Genomic DNA, 8,247 nt, shown 5'->3' with positions numbered 1-8,247 from the left:
GTGTGTGTGTGTGTGTGTTTGTGTGTGTGTGTATGGATGTTTCCCAGAAGTAGGATGTGGCTGGAAGGACATCCGCTATGTAAAACTGTTGGCGGTTCATTTCCATTGTGGTGACCTCTAAAATAAATACTAAGCTGAAAGAGAATGAATGATATCAGTTACAATAACAATAGCATCATCAGGGATGTGATTTGAACTCTTTTTACTTTTTAAACTAAATGGCTTTCCATTTTCGCCCCAGTAAGATGCAACTCTCAGGGTCAAAGTCCTTCTTCTAATTAGCACCATCTTATAATGAGTATTCTTATCAATAAAATGGATTTTTGCTTAATCAAAAGTTTTTAACGGTGTTGATGTTGCAGCCATAACCTTCTTTGATTTTCTTTAAATGTCAAGTACAGAAACCAAAGACTTGCTGGACTTAAATTCGATTAAATGCAGGCATTCGCATTTCTTTTTTTTCCAGGAGTCAGCATGAAATGTCCCTTTTGAACATTCTGTGTCTTTGAAAGTTGTGTTAGAAAGACGAATCTTAAACTGCGTTAAATCTCTCGCTGAACATAAGGCTGAACTTCGACCATTTAAGCTCGTATATACATTAGCAAGGACGAAACTGCTTTTAGTGGAATAATCAGAGAAATCCAGACCTGCTACTCCATCCCAAATGCCACCCCGGTTAGAAGCTACTCCAAAATACCCAGGACGAAATGTCTGTGTGCTTGCAGATACACCTCAGCAGTCACCCATTTGATAGGCTATTTGCTGAAACTTCAAGATCTGAGGGATGAAAAAGCGCTTTGTGTCTGACATCCAGGCTGAAATCAGACTTCCTAAAAATATCCGTCAATTATCTTTGGAGCAATGCTGAATTACTTGGTAAATGGCTGAGTGAGAGACAAATTATTGCAAAATATTAAAATACCGGCATTCTTTCACAGCACAGTAATTCCAACAGTTTCTATTATAAAGAAGCAAAGTCAAATGAGCACATAAAGGGTATAATTTAGGCGTATGAGTGATCAAGACAAGCAAAAAATATTAACCACAAACATATCCCCATTTCCCACTGGTTGCTCAACAGTGATCTGCTTAATGGATAAATTTCTCTTCCATAAATAACATACACTGAGGCATCTTTTAAAAAGAAAAGTTTAAGTGCTTCCACATCAATTGTAAAACAAAAAACTAACAGGAGCTAGAATGAGTAGAATAGTTGACTATAATCAATGAAGGAAATTTGGCATTAAAGTGAAGGTTACATGTCATAAATATCATTATTACTCTGGATAACTACTGCTTTCTTATTGGCTAGATATATATAAAAAAAGTGAAATGTTGTCAACATTCTTTTGATTCAAAATCATTTATTCTCCACAGTGTGCTATACTCTCAGAATTAAAGGTACGCGAGCTGTCACTGGGCAGTACCTCTTCAAAGCATACATAGTTGTACCTAAAAAGGCTACAGTGGTATTTCAAAAGGTAAATGTTAGTACCCAAATGCACCTAAATGTACCAACATGGTCCATTAAGATACCAATATGGTACATTGAGGCTACAAATATGAACCTTTTAAAAAGGTACTGCCACAGTGACAGCTCCCATATCTTTAATACTGAGAGTGTATGTGCTATTCACAATAAGCAACAGTCATTGTGTGGACGTGATCAATTTCAGAAACAGCTATCATCTGTTTATAGTGTAGGAGGTGGGGCATTTTAAATTCTAGAGAGCGCTTGATTGGATAGAAAATGAGATGAGAAGGTCGATTTCAAACTCATTGCTCTATATTGGTGGATTTATTGTTTTGGAACATGGTATTTTTAGCACTGTATTTTTTTTACCCATAGACATTTTAGGCCAGGGTGGCCCAAACATGGTACTGGTGGCCCGTGTTCTGCACATTTTAGCTACAAATTTATTCAACACACCTGCCTGAAAGTTTCTAATATACCTAGAGAAAGCTTGATTACCTGGTTCAAGTGTGTGCAATTGGGGTTGGAACCAAATTCTGCAGTACACTAGCCCTCCAGGAAAGAGTTTGTTTCTTTATTTAACCAGAAAAAAAAAGAAAAAAAAAACATTGAGATCAAAATCTCATTTACAAGAGTGACCTGGCCAAAAGGTCCACAACACACGACTTATGAAAAAAAAAGAATAATAATTATATATATATATATATATATATATATATATATATATATATATATATATATATACACACACACACACACACACACAGTTGAAGTCAGAATTATTAGCGCCCCAGTTTATTTTTTTTCCCCCAATTTCTGTTTAACGGAGGGAACATTGTTTTAACACATTTCTAAACATGATATTTTTAAAACCTCATTTCTAATAACGGACGTATTTTATCTTTGCCATGATGACAGTAAATGATATTTTACTAGATACTTTTCAGGACACTTCTATACAGCTTAAAGTTACATTTAAAGGCTTATCAAGGTTAATTAGGTTCACTATGCAGGTTAGGGTAATTAGAAAAGTTATTGTATACCGATGGTTTGTTCTGTAGACTATCAACAAAAAAAAAATAGCTTAAAGGGGCTAATAATTTTGTCGGAAAAATGGTTTATATATATATATATATATATATATATATATATATATATATATATATATATATATATATATATATATATATATATATATATATATATGTGTGTGTGTGTGTATGTATGTATATATGTGTATGTATGTATATATGTATGTGTATATATATATATATATATATATATATATATATATATATATATATATATATATATATATATATATATGTATGTATGTATGTATGTATGTATATATATATATATATATATATATATATATATATATATATATATATATATATATATATATATAAAATAAAGGTAATATAAAAATACATTCTAGTCATTCAATTATACTACATTACAATGTTAAAAACACACATTGAGAAATGGACTGTTGTTGTTTGTTATAAAGGATAGAGTGAAATGATTTAATTGGGATGAGCTCGGACATTTTGAGCTTAGACTGAAGAGCATTCCAGGATGAGGGGGCTGCATGACTAAGGGCTCGCTTCCCTATTTCAGTTTGAACCGAGGAACAGACACTTTATGCACACCTGTTTTAGGCATATGATATCATGGATGTGATTGAATGAGATGACACTTGGTAATTTTTGTCATGTTATATAGATTAGAAAAATTTAGATTAGGTTAGAAAGTTAAATTTGTTGTCCTAAGGTAACAGTGCACATTTTGTGTATTCTCAACTGTCTGTGTCTGTCTGTACTTAGGTTAAATGCAGAGCACAATTTCTGAGTATGACACACCATATTTATACATTTCACAACTTTCTTTTTTCTTCTTTTGAAAAGATAAAAATCTGCATTTTATATTTATTTGGTGAGCAGTTGACAGACCCTCTCATTAGAAGGCTGTAATAACACATTAATGCATATCTATCATTATCCATTTGAATTCACAATTAAACCAGCTCTAATTGCAGCTATGGTGTGTCTCTCAGCATCTGAGGTGTAGAGGAGTTGTTTACATGTGCAGGTGCATCTGTGTGTTTTGCTAAGGTGTGATGTGAGCTCCACACAATACACTGCAGGAGTGTTTCATAATGGCCTGGGTTCACACTTTAACTCTCAGCCAGCCAACCCATCTGTGTGTCTACACAGAAAACACCACACACACAAACAAATTTTCATGAGGGTGGCTCAGTTGCACACTAGGTAGCGCTGTCGCCTCACATCAAGAAGGTCTCTGGTTCGAGCCTTTACTGGGTCAGTTGGCATTTCTGTGTGGAGTTTGCATGTTCTCCCTGTGTTCGCGTGGGTTTCCTCTGCATGCTCTTGTTTCCCCCTCAGTACAAGGACAAGCGATATAGGTGAATTGGATAAGCTAAATTGTCCATAGTGTTTGAGTGTGAATTAGAGTGTATGTGTTTCCTAGTCATGGGTTGCAGTTGGAAGGGCAAAATGTAAAAAAAAAATATGATGAATAAGTTGGTGGTTTATTCCGCTGTGGTGACTACTGATTAATAAAGGGACTAAGCCAAAAAAAAGAAAAAAAAAAAAGAATGATCTTTCATGACCTTAACTAAAATCAACACCCTCTCCAATATTTAGAAGTGAATCGCAATACCTAGCTCAACCACTAGGTTGTCATACATACACTGGTTACATACTGCAATTGTATTGTAAGTGATGGCTACAGAACATCATTATGAAATGTAGTATACATGAAAATTCAATATAGCAAGCTGACAAAACAAGCTCGGTATCGCAAATATATCGTTTATAATAGTGATACAAATTAGCAAACTTTGACATCAACACCATTAAGGTAATAGACTGGTTGAGAAATAACCCCATTTATATGGTAATAATAATAATAATAATAATGTATTTTATTTAAAGGCGCCTTTCATGATTCTCAAGGTCATCGTACAGGACAGCTAGAACAATCAATTCAAATAAAAACACAATAAAAGTCAATAGAATACAATACAAACTTTAAAAATGAAGTCGGGTTAAAGAGAATAAGCTGTTCTACACAGATGTGTTTTGAGTTTGGATTTAAACTGAGAGTGTCTAAATTACGCAAATCAGGAGGAAGTGAATTCCAAAGCTGAGGAGCAGAGTGGCTGAAGGATCTGCTCCCCATGGTGACAAGGCAGACCGGGGGAACAGTGAGGTGAATGGAAGAAAAAGACCAGAGTGTTCGAGAAGGTGTGGCGATATGAACGAGATTAGCAAGGTATGGAGGAGCAAGATTGTGGATGGCTTGAAAAGTGAGAAGTATTTTATAATTAATTCTGAAAAAGATGGGAAGCCAGTAAAGCTGTTGTAAAATGGGTGTGATGTGACAGACAGAGGGAGTTTCTGTGATAAGCGTTTTGTAGCAGTTGTAATTTATGAAGGGTTTTATTAAGGAAGCCAAACAGAAGGGAATTACAGTAATCTAAATGGGATGTGACTAAACTATGAACAAGAATGGCAGCTGAATGAGGTGTTCGGGAAAGACGCAAACAATTTATATTTCGAAGGTGGAAATAAGCGGACCGGGTGACTTTATTAACTTTATTAATGTGCAGTGAATGAAAGGGTGCTGTCGAAGATGACCCTCAGACTCTTAACCTGAAGGGAGGGGGTATTGACAGAATCATCTGTGGGAATGGAAAAGCTATGTGATGGTAATCTGACTAAAGTCATACTCGAAATAAACAAACCGAATAAAGACTTTGAGTATTCCTTTATAAATGCATTATTGACGTGCAGTATAGATATTTATTCAGCTTAAATCACACTATGTTACGATTCTTAGCTGCAGTACCCAGCAGACTCACTAGAGGACACTCCAGTTATATGTACGCTCCACCAGCCATTCACCTGGGCTGCGTCCAAAATTGTCTACTACTCAGAAGGTACTACGTTTGAATTTAAACGTACTACTCTGCCATTAGACAAGTACGCTCTATACAGTATGAATGCGAGTAAGAGATCTTGGATGTACTATCGCCGTCATTTTTTCATCATCAGGTGACCAACACTGAAAAAAATGCTGTCTGCAAAATTGTTACAAACAATTTATTTGTTTTGAATATAAACAAACAAATTAAATTTAGTAATGTTCAACTTAATTTTATTTGTTTAAATTCAACATTAACAAATTGTTTACAACCCCTTAACTTAAAAAAAAAAGTAAATTCAAGGAATCATAATTTTTCAGTGTACCTGCATCAGTTGCATAGTTTAACTCCTATTCATGAATTCGCTCACAGTGAATCATGGTATAGTGTAGCGTCCATCCTATGCGCACTTCAGAATCTTGCCAGAAGTAGTAGGTCATCCAGGTACTTTTCACATATTGTTTTTCTATGAATTTGGACATACTACACTGCTGGCAAACTGTTTTTAGTGTACTATATGGAAGTATGCCATTTCTCATGCAGCCCTGGACTACACTACCCAACATGTTTTGCGCCTATTACCTACACAGCTGATATCAATCTGGGCACTGACACACACACAGCTGCAGATCATTGATTACACATTATATAAAAAGAACCACATTCACACTTAAACAGAAATGCAAATCTGAGAAAGGGTTGAGTGCAATTCTAAGTGTTTTCCTTGTTCTCTCTTCTGGATTATCAATTGTTTGGCGCCTGTCCCGTTCTCTGCCTGTTTATTGGATTACTCCCTTTGGATTCCCTTTTATGTACTGCTTGCTCCCGTTGACCCTTGCCTGTCTGACCACCCTGCTTCATAATAAAGCTGTGTATATGAATGAAATTGTATACACACTTCATAACAAGCTATTAGCATCATGTAGGACTTGACACTGCATTTTGTGGAAGGACATACTCATATTGTAAGGCTGGTCAACATTTCAGGAAGCAAACAAAATATCTGTTTGCATGTATAGAATGACCTATATTAACTGCACTTGAAATTTAAATAAATTAAAAATATACACCCAAACTATATACCACAACGAAGATGGAATATATATTCATACATGGAATACTGGAGGAAACTTTATACGTAAACATTAAGACATGCATTAAAGGAGTAGTTCACTTTTAGAATGATTGGTCACCATTGACTTCTACTTCCAGTTGATGGTCACCATTGATTTCCAAAGTAGGGAAAATTACTATGGAAGTCAATGGTGACCATCAGTTGTTTGGAAACATTTCTTAAAACATCTACTTTTATCTTCAACAGAGGAAGGAAACTCATACAGATATAAAACAAGTTGAAAGTGAAGAAATCTGGAAGATCTATTTTTTATATGGAAGCAAACTACTCCTTGTATCAATATATTAAAAGGGAACATGAAAATAATGCATTCTAGAAGCATCTCAATATTATTTTATACTCAGAATAGGTTTGATTTGATAGCCAATACACACACCTAATGTTATGCCTTTCCTTCTCTAAACTCACATTGTGGCGATGTTCTGAACATTACGAGTCCTAGTGTTGGGTTATAACATCTGGATGCACAATTAACACCATGTTGGCTATTTTAAGCAAGTTTCTCTCCATTTCTAATTGCATGACGGTAGCTGTGTGTGGTGAACTGTCCATCTATTTATCTATCTGTCTGTCTGCCAGGCTGGATGCCACCACAGAGAACCAGAGACCCAGACGTCATTTGTCTGGGCAGAGCCTCATTAATTAACATATGGCGAGCAATTATCTCATGGGTCATTGCTCATTTTTATGAATTAATGTTCTGTAAACAAGAGAAAACTAACAAGGTAATGAGGTCAGAAGATGGAAAAGGAAATTTAATTCCATAAATTTTACAGCTAGGAACTATTATAGCACTGGCAGAATATGGAAAGTTTGCACAAAACTGAATGCAGGAGCCTATAATTTTTTAAGGCCAAGCAATTACTGGGGATTTATTTTTTTATGTCTCAGTCTGAACAGCAAGTTTACCTTAACAGATAGCTCTATCAACTATCAGTGTTGCCAGATAGAGCCAACTTTTTCCAGCCCAAAAAGCAGCCCAAAACATGCCCCAACTATCTGACATTGTCAAAATTGATTTATTCTTATTAAATGACAACTTATTTACATTGTGGGATGTTTTTTATTAGTCGTTTACATTTTAAGACTTTTTATTTGAAAAACAAATGTTACACAGTGTTTACTATGGAATGCAAAAACGTTAAAGCTGATTATCTCAAAATCCTTCAGAACGCAGATAAAACCTTATAATTCCTAGGTGACAAAGTGCTAAATTACTTATGATTTATTATTGATGCTTAGTACTGCTAGCCTTTGTAGACATTTTAAAATTTTTATTATTTTACTTCGATCACCACTGAATAGGCTATATTATGGGGGAAAGGCCTAAAGACCTTCTCCCTTTCAAAAAAAGTCGAAGCGAATAAGCGAATAATTAGCATATTTAATTATCATGAGCGCATGAGTTGCTCACTACAGCTCGTGTCAGTTGTGACCTGTCTTTTTTGTTTTGTTTTACGGCCAGATGTTCCACAGATCCTATTTTGAGTTTTTTTTTTTTTTTTTTTTTTGCGTCAATGCGCTCGGTAGGAGCCTGACATAGGCGCAGAAAGAAGTCCTGATTTAAATGCGCCTCACATCTGTGTGGCTCAGCAGCAGCAGTCAGAGTACCTGCGGCGCGCGGAGACAGAGCAGAGGTGTTCGCCAGCATCATCTGAGAGAGGGAGGGCTTAACTTCTCTTAAAT

General features: G+C 35.3%; 1 protein-coding gene across 8 annotated transcripts in view; it reads right to left on the bottom strand.

Moving 5' to 3' along the window:
* The window catches only part of kiaa0319 (KIAA0319), a 164,656-nt gene that overhangs the window by 126,468 nt on the left and 29,941 nt on the right, over positions 1–8,247 (bottom strand). The gene's annotated exons all lie outside the window — the stretch shown is intronic.

The sequence above is a fragment of the Danio rerio genome, chromosome 16 (assembly GCF_052040795.2).
Source record: "Danio rerio strain M-AB ecotype USA chromosome 16, GRCz13ab, whole genome shotgun sequence".
NCBI lineage: Eukaryota > Metazoa > Chordata > Actinopteri > Cypriniformes > Danionidae > Danio > Danio rerio.
The sequence above is the reverse complement of the archived record's forward strand: the minus strand, read 5'-3'. Positions and strand labels throughout refer to the sequence as shown.